Below are 12,729 nucleotides of genomic sequence, written 5' to 3' on the forward strand. Positions count from 1 at the left end.
TCACTGTAATTTCATGGGGATGAGCCAACATTTAAAGTAATTTGAATGTAGTGTTCTGAGACAGAATCAGTCTCTTTTGGTGGAGGAGGTGAAAGGGGAGAGTAAAGGAGGAAAGAGGTAAATGAAGCAAAGAAGTAAGAATACTGCTAGGGAAAGGCAAGACGTTAATTTTGTTCCTCATTTCATCACACACAAATTAGGGACTGGATTTCCCCCGTTGTCTTATGGAGCACTGAGTTGCAGAAGAAGAGGTGACAGCCCATTTCTCACTGAGATTGTGACTGTACGTGGCATCTTATAGACACAAATCATTTACCCTGATCAAACACTCTAGCAGCAGGCTGTAATTCTCCTGTTTTGAGAGACAAGTAAACAGGAGTTCAAAGAGGATGTATAACTTGACAAAAGTCAGAGGACCAGTAAACTAAAGAGGATTAATTCAAACTCAGATCAGAATGCAGAGTCTGCTCTTCCCACTCCCAGGACTGGAAAATCCTTAACACACAGGCTCCCCAGCTCCCCTGCAGTGTTCCTGGCGCCAAGCATTTCCCATGGTAATGTTAGCCAGTTCTCACAGACACAGTGCTCTGTGCAGCCAATGACCTCCATCGGACCTTGATCATCTACCTGCCACGCCCACCAGGCTTCACCATACAGGCAGGAGAGCTGGCTTTCAAGTGCATACAAAGCCACCCCCGGTCTAACCTGGGCTCTTCTGCGGCTTCTCCAGCCTAAAGGCAGCCATGAAACTGCTCACAGTCTGTACATGAGCCACACTACCTCTCTCCATCTGTCTCCCCACCTATACTACTACTTAGCTATGACCATTTTGAGAATCTTGGAAACAAATTTTTAAAAACAGAAAAGAAAGGATTCTGGAACAAGTGCTTAATACTTACAATTTTAAATGACAAGTTACAAATTGAGTATTGACAAACCGAATCTTCCTTACTAAATGTCAGTTTTAAGCATTTAAATATATAATAGCAAAAAATTCTCACAAAATTAACAAAAACATAAACAATAAACGAATAAATTCAAAAATAATGCCCATGTTCTAAATGGAGAAACTTCAGGACTATACTGAGTGTTAAAGTAAGAGGTATGAATGTAGAGACATAAACATATTGCATGGAGGAAAGCAGTTTTGTAAAGATGTAAGTTCTCCTAAGAATAATTCAAAACTTACTAAAAACTCCCATGAAAATTCCAATCTGATTTTTTTTAACTTGAACAAAATATTTTGGAACTCTTCAGGAATAATAAAGTCATAATAGTAGACAAGAAAATTTGGGATGGAAGAAAAGAATCAAAAAAAAATCAGACTGCCAGTGATTAAATAAATTTTTACAATATGTAAGATATGGTGCTGGAGTAAGGAAGGGAGATTGACAGAAATGAACCATGAGTTCAAAAAGAGACTCTAGTGTATGTAATTATTTTGTACAGGTGGGATTTCAAATCAAAGAGAAAAGTATGAATTCAATAATTGTCCTGGGACAATCAGAATCACCTAGAAAGAATAAATTCTATTCCTGTCATAATGACCACAAGATAAATTGCACATAGTGATGTAAATATTAAAAAGTACTAATAACAGCAAATACAACCCTTTGCTCTTATTAACTCAACTTCTCCTCAGTATAACAAGTACTATTATAATCACCACCTTAGAGATTAAAAAAACCTACAGAAGAGATTTATTCCATTATAAGGAAGTATTTCTAAGAATGTCAAAGATAAAACCCATAAGGAAGACATTTACTATCTTAAGAGTAGTTTGAGCCACAACAAGAATAAAAAACTTTCTGAACAAAATGAAAGGAAAGAAATGACAAGAAAAAGCTCTGTGATACATGTTGATGAAGTCACGAAGTAAATTTTCATAACATACAAAGAGCTGTCACAAAGCAACAAGGAGCTCCCTCACTTAAATGTTTGCAAAGGAAAAAATGAATCATTCATTTTAAAAAATTCAAAAGGCTAATGAGTGAAAAAAGCTCAAAACTTCACTGGTCATCAAATGCAAACTAAAACAATGAAAAAGCACTTTTGCTTATCATATTGGCGAATATTTTTAAGATATTCTACTTAGTGTCCATCTGTGGGAGAACAAATCATGAGCGACTTTTTCAGAGGATGACATATCAATGGATATGTAAACTCTGAAAAACGTACATACACACTGACTCAACTCCACTTCTAGGAATCGTTTCCTTTAGAAAAAAAAACAATCAGTCCAAACAGATGTATCCATCAGGACATTTACACAGCACTGTTTACAAAGGTGGGAAGAAAAACTGTAGTGAAATCATATCCAGCGATAGAGAATTGGTTACATAAGTAATTGTGCATTTTTTCATTCCCCAATGGAGAAGGAAATTCTAGAGTCACTTGAAAGGAGTCTGTGATGAATGTAAGTGTCACATCCAGGGACTAAATTTCCAGAAGCCTTAACTAAAGGAATATACATACAAGATCACAGGAATGTCTGTACAAGAAGGATGCAAGTCAAACATTCTTTCTGACAGTGGAAAGTGGAGAAAACTTAACTGTCCACCATTAAGACAATGTTACGTTAAATCAAGGTGAGCTGCGGGCGCTGAGGGAGCCGGCGTTTCGCCGTGGTCCAGGGCCTTGTCCACAGCACTCTCCCACCAAATGTGTCCGTGGACAAGAGACGACACCCGCACATCAGGAGACCCCTCCAATCTATCTGAAAGGACCGGGTGAGTCTGGAGTGGAAGGACGTCTATGATATACCCCTGAGTGAATAAAGCGAGCTGCAGAAAAACATATAGTACGGTCTCATTTTTAAATAAATCATATATACACACACCTATACATTGATTTCTCATATGTGTATATATATGTATCTCATAGGCCTAAAGGTCATGAAATATATATACCAAATTTTCCACAGCTTTTACTCTCAGGAAATAATGGGAAGGGAGTTAGGGGCCTTCCTGTACCACCACAGTTCTCTTTTCAGTATTTCAGTTAAGTATACTTGGAATTTAAAAGTTTATTTAAGTCCGAAGTAAAATGGACGATGCATTCCTTAAGACAGAATGCTACACTGGTCATTAAAAATCATGCCAGGGGAGATAGAATATTGTAGAAAAACATGTAATAAGCCGAATGGAAAATGGAGATCTCCGCACAGTAAACAGGGACAGAGTGCTCACTGGTTTTTATGACAGAGCTGATACACACTGACGAAAAGAACAGAAAATAAACGTTAAATTGTTAATTATTATCTCTGAGTAGCGGGACCAGGATAGACTATTTTGCCCCTTTTTTCAGACTTATTATATTAAATGCAAATTATTTTTCATCTGAAAAAAGCATTTTTAGACGTGTAGTACAATGCAGTGGGGAATAATACATGAATACTTACAGAAACAAGTAACTAGGAGACACCGCCGCAGCGCTACACAATGTAGAACGGGCGATCCTGATTAACATCGTGCAGTTACATAAGGACCCACAAAGTGAGAGCACCTGCTGTAACAGGGCGTGGCCCCCTTCTATTTGTCAGTTGTGTCTTCAGATCTGAGGCAGTTCTGAGCACGGCCAGTGTCAGTGCTGGTGTCTGGATGGATGCTACTGGAGGTGAGGGCACCTGCAAGCGGAGAGGAAGAACAGAAACCATCCTTTGCATTTTCCGTCTTGTTTCTTTTTTACTTTAAAAGAGAGGAATAAATAAGATAAACTGTGTACCTTCCCTACAGAAATTTCAGTAATGAAACCGTTTTTAAAGTCTTCACAGCTTATATTCTGCCTATAACTGTCTTTTCAACAAAGCATCATATTTATTAAATGTGAATTGACTCAGTTAATTAACTCCCTGTTGAAACATTCTAGTAAAGAACATGAAATGCCGTATGTAAAAGAACCACACCTGCAGTGACTAGCACAGCTGTCTTGACGGCAGTGCATTCAGCCCGCACCATCCTGTGGTCCTGAGCTCCTGATGCTGGTAAGAGAGCACGCTGCCGCCTCAGATGGAGAGATACTGTGAAAGAGTTTGAACACTACAGTACTGACAAAACATAACTGACAAATCCCAGGCTCCTTTGAGGCTGTCATTTTCTGTTTCTGGCCAACCCCCGTCAATGAGCAGAACCACCCCATTCCCGAGCCATGGGACTCATGTGGGAAGCAGTTTTGGAGAAATTTCCAGGTATAAAATGTAACAAACTATACATAGATCTCTGAAAAAAGAAAAGATGCAATATTCTGATTTTGGAAGAAACTCAAAATATTCTCCTAAGCCTTAGTAGCTGGAAAGGCTGGGCATCTCCTAAGCCACTTATTTATTTCGCAGCCAGTGAGCATCTCCCACAAACCCTGTTTCCCTGTGTCTGCTGGGAGCCTCAGGCACACTGTTGCTGTCGATCTTATAAGTCACAGGGCAGACGCGTGTCTCTCATGCCTGCAACCCTCACACAGGCTTGCCTCCTAGCCTCACTGTCTGAACTTGGCCCCATTTTCTCACCTGTTTATTTGGTATCTGTTCTTCTGTAAGCTGCCTGAAATGCTTTCTGGAACATGTCAGAAGATTCAGTGGGTAGATAAATGGACAGATGGACAGGTGAGAGATGGGCAGACAGAAAGAGAGACTCCAAGAAAAGGGGAACAAAGAAAATTTCCTATGCAGAACCCTCTTCTAGTCAGGGAAGAAAACCACCACGGAGAAGTGTGAAGAGGCAGGTGGCTTAGGACTTTTTCCTGGATTCCATGAAAAGTCACACCAAGAGAGAGGGTAGAACTATAAACAATAAAAGAAAAAAGCATGCATGCTTGAAAAATATATCTACAATATGTACTTTCTAAAGAGTAGATTCAAATCAGCATGGCCCAATAACACAATCCTTGGGTATTTACAGAAGTGAGAATCCAATCTCCAAACCACAAGGCATCCCTTCGGAGCACTAAGAGTCTACACGGGACGGTCTTAAAGCCGTAATCACAAAAGCTATGCTATCCTGCCCTTACGAGGAATGAGCAGCTGTGCTTGGGCTGCCCACGCGCCATTTACACCCCACAGCACCTCTAAGGGGGATGGACGCCTAGCAAGCCCGTCTTTGCAGGACAGCAAACAAGTCCGGGAGAAGCTAAGCTGACCTAACATTTCTCCATCTCTCAGGACTGGTCACTCCAGAGCAGGACTCGAACTCGGACCCACGTGTGTAATCACGTTACTACCGTGCTTTGCGTGCTTTTTGTGTGTATAATACATTTGTTTCTGGCATGAAAGGATATTTAATAAATGATCGGTTGTCCTGTCTATCTCATTAGCTCACAATCAATGTTTATAGTGTTGAATTGTACTCTTTTTCCCTGGGGAAAGGAATGGAACGAGCGGGTGTTAGAATGAGGTGGGGCTCCATTCTTTATCTGGTACCTCATCTCATCCAAGTCCCCAACCAGGGAGAAGGAGCAAATGTTCTCTTCATCTTTTAAAGAGAGGGCTCCACTGATGGTGACTTAACTCCAAAACCAAGTCTGGGGAAAGGGCACATTCAGCAACCAGAGCAATATCACCTGTAGGAAGGCGAAAACAGCTCACGGGAGGGCTCAGGGGGTCAGCCTGATTTAATTTCAATCGATAAAACAGTAACACACTCTAAAAATACTAGCATGCAATCGATTGGCTCTTTCTTGACATCTAGCAATTTTCCACAGCCCACATGTAAAATGATCGTGAACCAGTGAAAGGTAGTGTCTACAGACAAGAAAAATCAATGCCACAGGTAGACTGAAACCCAGGCTGGAGGAAAGGAAGAGAAAGGGCATAGTAAAGAAGTGGGGAAAGGCTGGGGAAATAAAATCATCACAAGGACTCTCAAGCATCATCCAACAATCATACAATCATTCGAGAGAGAGAGAGTTACTGAGGTCCTATTCTGTGCAAGATTGTAGAGCGGGTGAAGCAAGAGCGCAGCGACCATGGTGGCAGCAAGTGGCGGGGCTCAAATACACTTCTGATTCTGGTACCTTGCACAATTGTCCTCAGTATAAAGGCAAAAAACAAAAAGTAAAATAAAACTCTGTAAACTCAAAGCATTGTTGAAAAAAAAATTAAAGAAGACCTAAATAACTGGACAGACACACCACGCATATTCCTGGATCAGAAGTCAGAGCTCTTGGAAAGGCAGTGCTCCTCAAAGCGATCCGTATATTCAACGTGGTCTCGATCACAATCCCAGCGGGCTCCTCTGCAGAAACTGAGTAGCTGCTGCTACAATTCATATGGGAATTCAAGGGTCTCAGTAACCAAATCGTACTTGAAAAAGAAGAACAATTTAAGAGGACTTGTAATTCTCAATTTCAATCCTTACAACTGTATCTCCAGGTGAGATTAGAGGCCATTGTGAAGTTATTACTGTGTTTATCCTTATTTTCTAAATTCTCTACAATGAATATAACTGTTACAATAAAAAGAATAAAAAGTAAAGTTTCTTTTAAAATATACACACCGATTCACTCATTGGGAAAAAAATATTTTAACTATAAAGAGGTAAACAAATATCTAGTGAAAAAGGACTACTTAAAAACAAGAGTATATTTACATTTTTCATTAATTGAAAACTGAAAAGCACAAACACATCAAGTTTCTAGGGAGATCGATGCAACAAATTAAGTTATTTTCAAAAATTCTAATTGAACAATGAAAACTCAAGAAAGGGAAAATTGTGATTGACACCCAAGTGCAAACACATGGAAAGCAAAGGCCTAGAAATCACAGTTCCTTTAACTCTGATACTAACACAATAGAAGAGGAAATTCCTCACTAAGGGGACAGTGGAATCCCATGCATAAGACAGCATACACAGTACAAACTGCACTAGAATCTGAGGTGATTTTCTTAGAAGAATTCCAAAGTTACAACATTGCTGAAAAACTATAAAAACACTGACAGACAGATTAAAACACACAGTCATATATATTATATAGAAACATATGAAGTCTTCTCCCATGTTGCATAGAAATACAAACATATTTGTTCATTTATGGGCACTGAATATTTTATCCCAGGTAGAATATTTCAACTAAAACAAATAATCAATTATACACTCCTCTTGTCAAATCTACTTGATAAGTTACTCTGCTATGTAACCATAATTTGTCTAAGATAGATCTAAAATTATTGAAAAAGATCTTTGTATGGTTTCTTGAACTCTTCTCAAATTTCCAAACTTAATTTTAAAATAGATCTGAGCAGTATTTCTATATTAACTTTTCCCCCGTGAAATGAACAACACAGTCTGTTGTCAAAATTCTGTCCTTAGAATGATTCACAAGCACCGTATCCTAACAAAACTGCTGGACAGCAAGGCACTATCCAGACCCTGTGACCAAACAAATGAAACACAAGGAAGACAGTGACCCTATTCTGGAGGGCTTACCGTATGTTTCAACACCGGGTATTTATTTGATTGGTTTAATTGGTTAGCAAAATAAAATCAATCAAGTACTTTCTGCTTTGAGCATTCAGTAAGTCATGACTCTGTTGTTAGTGTCATGAGAAGGAAAGACTTAAGCATGACTTGATTAGGTCAATTAGCAAAAGCCATCACTGGGGAGTGAGTAATAAAGAAGTTAACTGATAGCAATGCTTCTGCCTACAAGAGACCTAAAATAAACCTACACTGATCTCTTTAAGGAAATGAGGAGATGAAGCCCCAATGAGAAAAACAAAAACTAACAAGAAATCAAAATTAAAGACTTTTTCATTAACGGTTCCAGGAAGGAGTGGAGCATGGTGGTGAGGATCACAGATACTTGGGACAAACATGAGGGTCTGAATTCCAACAGCACTGTGTAGCTTTGACACTGATAAGTCAGTGAAATTTTCTGAAACTCAGTCTCCTATCCATAGACTGGGGACAACAACAGCACCCGTCTCCTAGAACGGTCCTAATAATTAAGTTATTTTATATATAAAAGGTTAAATAAAATACCTCAGATATTAAATATTACCACAAAAGCACAAGGAAAAAAGAAAACAGAGATAAATTGGAGTTCATCAAAATTAAAAACTTTGCTTCAAATGACACCATACAGAAAGTGAAAAAACAACACACAGGAGAAAATTTTTTCAAATCATTTATCTGATAAGGAATTTGTATCTATATAAAAAAAAAAAGGACCTCTTACAACTCAACAATAAAAAGGCAACTCAATTAAAATATGAATAGAGGATCTGAAAATTATTTTTCAAGGAAAATATACAAATGGCCAATAAGCACAAAGAAACGATGTTCAATATCATTAGCTGTAAGGGAAATCAAGTCAAAACCACTAGGAGAAACCGCTTCACACTCACTACAATAGGTTATAATCAAAAAAAGAGTAACAAGCACTAATGAGGACACAGAAGATGCAGAGGTCGCAGCCGTTGCTGGTGAGGATGTAACACAGCCTGGCCACTTTGGAAAAACGCCTGGCAGGTCCTTAGAGAGTTGAACATTTGGTTTCTGAATGACCAGGCAATTTTGCTTCCTGAGCACACACGTAAGAGAACTGAAAACAAATGTTCATATAAAAACTCCTACAGGAATATTCACGGCGTCATTACTCATCACAGCCAAACAGCAGAAACAACACAAATGTCTATCACGTGATGAATGGGTAAACAGAGGGGCCCAGCCATACAGAGGAATATAATTCAGCAATAACAAGGCATAGAGTACTGACCCAGGCCACAACTTGGACAAATATTGAAAACGTTACTCAGTGTGAAAGAAGTCAGTCACAATAGATGGTTCCACTTACATGAAGTAACTAGATTTACATGAAATTTCCAGCACAGGCAAATTCACAGAGAGAGAAAAGTGGCTTTCTGGGCCTGTGGGAGGATGGGGAAGATGGGAATGTCTGCATATGCGTAAGGGGCTTCCTGTTGGGGGGATGAAAATTTTCTAAGATTGACTGGGATGAACAATTCTGGGCATAGAGTAAAAACCGCCGTACATTTTAATGGGTGAATTGTTATTAAAACTGGTAAGAAAAAAAGCACCTCCAGCCAGTTACCTTCCCATAGTAAATGCAAATTGCTAAATTTTATTACAGGAAGAAGAAATTGCCCTCAGCATGAAAGCAGGAGTTCAGTAAATGTGAGTTAACCGAAATTGGAAAAGAGCATTTCACTTGAAACAGTTGATGAGTGTACACAAATTATTAAGACATGACAAGGAAAATCAGTTTGACATCACGAAGAAGCATTCTGCTTCAAATGCAGATCAAGGTTTCGGCAAGCCCAGTTGCTACAAATGACCAGAGAAGAAACCTGGTTCTTTAAACAAGCGCCAGAGCCAACAAGGAAATAATGGTGAGGAAAGCAGGCGGCCGAAAATCTGGAACAGTATCCTACAAATACTTTCTCCACTGAAAATTCAAAAACAAAATGAAAGTGATGTGATGTTGTGTTGACCTCACGTGAATGGGCTTCCTCCGGTGCTCGACAGTTTTGTAACCCCGAATGAGAGACTCAGGAGAATCATCATGGCTCCTGGGAGTCACCAAATGACTGCCCACCAGCTCGCTGACCAACATCACATCTGCCAGGGTTGAATTGCAGAGAAGAGACCAACTTCTGAAAGGCACAGGAAATATAGACAAGGGAAGAAAAGGCTGCAGTCAGTCCTGGGACAGAGGCCTTCTGAGCAGAGGCCAGAAGGCTGCAGGTGAACATGAGTGGCCCTGGGGCAGAAAGGGACCACGGGGGAGCAGACCTCAATTCTCTTCTCTCTCTCCCTCGGGTAGGAGAGATAAAGTCTGCATCCTTCTCACCTGGAACTGTGGGTTCTGGCTGGCAGAAGTCTTACCAACATGGAATGAATTACTCAAGACTGTGGAAAAAGGAAAGAAAGGGAGAGGGATTAGGGAGCCAACTCCTAGAACCTCTCAAATGCTCCCATATTTATTGTGTATAATCAAAGGAAATAGTCTTTAACAGTTGTGTGATAGTAAGGAGGAACTTCGTGAAAGATGGGATGAGGCAGAGATTGTAGAATCCGCAATGAGTAAAAAGGCTTAGTTTACCTTTAGGGGAGACATGGGGAGAGGGGAACAAGATAAATTCTTTAGATATCTTCATTACAAAGCAGACCACCAGATCAGCCAGGTCCCTGTTTTGGGAATAATGTACTATCTAACAGCAAGCACGCCCAGCGTTTATAGCTGAGTGCCTGGGTCATTGCTGTGCAGAAATCTTCCACGCAGGTCCGCACAGGTAGAAGTGCCACAACGTGCTCAGAAATTATACCGTCAGCACCCCTGGGCTCCCATGGACTGGTTTCAAATTAACCAAACTCATGAGAGACTGATGCAAGAAAACCAGAAATTTAATTTATTAATGTAACAGGAGATGTGAAACTACAAACCAGACTGAAATATCAGAGTTCAAACATGAGTACAGATTCTCCTCAACAGCCCAATCACAGGCAGGCAGTCACATGACAATAGTGGACAGAAGCAGAGCAGGAAGGGTTTCTAGATTAACTGAATGGACTAAATTTCTGTTATACGAAAAGATCTGCTGCCCAGAAGACTTTTAACGCCAATCACAGTGCACTGTCCGTGGACTGTGGCTGAGACACGACTGTGAGCACCTGTGTAACTCTCCTTTCCCTGTCCTTTCTGAGCTAAGTGATGCACAGATGTACAGATATCCAGGGATGCAGATACCTCTAAAGACACAAAGCCCATCCCTGGGAGCCTGGAAACCAGACAGCCAGGGTTTAAATACCAGCTCTGTCACTTACTAGCTCTGTGATTTTGGCCAACTTACTTACTCTCTCCGTGCCTCAATTTCCACATTGTATACCTGGGATAACTATCAAACCTTCCTTACACACTTGTTGTGAAGATTGAAGGATTCATTTCTGTAAAACGCTCAGAAAAGAATGTAGCACATTTTTGGTGCTCAACAAATGTGAATTTAATAAGAAAGTGATTTACAAATCTCCCTTCTAATCATCTTCTGTGTTTCATGGCTAGTCTGAGTCCCAAAGGAAATCCTTATTTCCCCTCTTATAAACTCTTGGGGAGCACCCTTCTGTTGCATCCCACCACCTGTTTAAACTGAGGGAAGGGATGCCTCCTCCACAATCTGGTCCATGGAGAGTGTTTTTCCCTTCACACCCCTGACACCTGGACAACGGCTAGCCCTCCTCACACTAACAGATTGAGGTGTGAGTCCGGATCTACAAGCAGGGCATATGAAACCTTTCCTTTCCCTCCAGTGTTGGCCACCATTGGGAAGCACCCGGGATGCTCAGCTCCATGGCAGGGCAGCCCTGTGCATGATGGGGCAGATCCTCTTAAAGGAAGGCTCACTGTGGCCCAGAGCTAACTGGGACTGCATGAGTCTCTAGTTCTGGGGCACAGTATCATGACACGCATTTTCCCACAGCCCTGAAGTTCATGGAGAACGTGGCTTCATCAGTAATACAGGAGACATTTATCGCCTGCCTGTTCTTCTGTGTCATCTCTCAGTTGGCTGCTGGAGAAAACATTTGTATAGGTATTGGGTCCCCTTAAGCCCCAATATATATGAAGTAACAAAAAATTCTGTGGCTTAACATTGGTTCAGGGCGACTGTGTAACTGTCCTGACCCTGCTGATGCTAAATTATGGGTATAGGAACTATGGAACCTCCTCAAATATCTTTCAGCATAAAACCAGCTTTTCTTATTTTCCTGTTTCTTAGTAACTGCCAAAGACTGTAAAATGATGGCTTCATACAAATCAGGAGCTAAACTTTATGAGCCCTTTGACATTCCCACTGTGCTAAACACTTTACATAATTTCTAATTCTCACAATTCTGCAAAGCAGATATGAGCGTCCCCATTTCACAGACGAGGGAAAAACTCAGAGCAAACTAACTCAGGCTCACGTGGCTCAGTGGCAGCACGTGCACGCAAACCCAAGACAAAAAACTACACCCCTTCTTATATGTACAAAATCACCTCCCAACAAATGATACATAGCTGCTGGGTCAATACTCAGGGAACTCAGTACACTTTTCAGCTTTAAGGTGCTCCAGAGGCCGCTCTTAGCTGCTTTATAAAATTCCGGCTCACTGTTTGCTAACACTGGAAGAAAAGACCGATTTTGCCATTGTTTGCACAGCAAGTCTGAAATGTTAACAGCGAGATGACAGAATAAGTCTAAGACATAAGCAGAATAATTTTTCCAGGTAGAAAGACATAATGGACATTGTGCTATTCTGAAGCACTAAGCAACGGAATCAAAACAAAATAACATTTGTTAAACCTTCTTTTGCAAAAGGAATATTAAGACTGTTAGAAGGTGCAACAGCACCACCTATGGCTAAAAACACCTTCCAGGTTGCTGGGAAAGGTGCAAAACAAAAATTGCCTGTTGGATCAGAAAGAAGAATCAGAAAATTATATCTTATGTAGCACATACTGCACTTTGCTTCGGGGAAGGGAGGTGTATTCAGTATTTAATCTGACATTGCTAATACTCCTGAATATAAACAAAAGACACAGGCTCATGGAAACTTCTTAGTAGAGGAAAGAATCCAGTCCAGCCACTTCATTTTACAGGAGGGGAGACTGAGATCTGGGATCTGTCCTCCTGGCAATCAGCAGCAAATCACTCCTAGGCCTCATGTCTTGCACTGTAGCAAAAACCAACAGATCTGTACTAGGCCTATATTCATAAAAGTCACGTCTGTATTTTTCCAACAG

At 40.5% G+C, this 12,729-nt stretch overlaps 1 protein-coding gene across 13 annotated transcripts in view; it reads right to left on the minus strand.

The window, feature by feature from the left end:
- LOC141577530 (uncharacterized) overlaps nucleotides 1-12,729 on the minus strand; it is a 137,826-nt gene that overhangs the window by 82,936 nt on the left and 42,161 nt on the right. For 10 of the 13 annotated variants that reach the window (XR_012506686.1, XM_074362855.1, XM_074362854.1 and 7 more), the window contains 2 exons: nucleotides 3,905-4,018; nucleotides 3,401-3,625 (listed from right to left, as the gene is read on the minus strand). The exons of 2 other annotated variants lie outside the window; for them this stretch is intronic. The gene's annotated coding sequence lies outside the window, so the exon portion shown is untranslated. The remainder of the gene's footprint in view (nucleotides 1-3,400; nucleotides 3,626-3,904; nucleotides 4,019-12,729) is intronic. One more of the 13 variants, XM_074362868.1, reaches the window with a different exon arrangement.

This window comes from Camelus bactrianus, chromosome 4 (genome assembly GCF_048773025.1).
Source record: "Camelus bactrianus isolate YW-2024 breed Bactrian camel chromosome 4, ASM4877302v1, whole genome shotgun sequence".
In the NCBI taxonomy this organism is placed as follows: Eukaryota; Metazoa; Chordata; class Mammalia; order Artiodactyla; family Camelidae; genus Camelus; species Camelus bactrianus.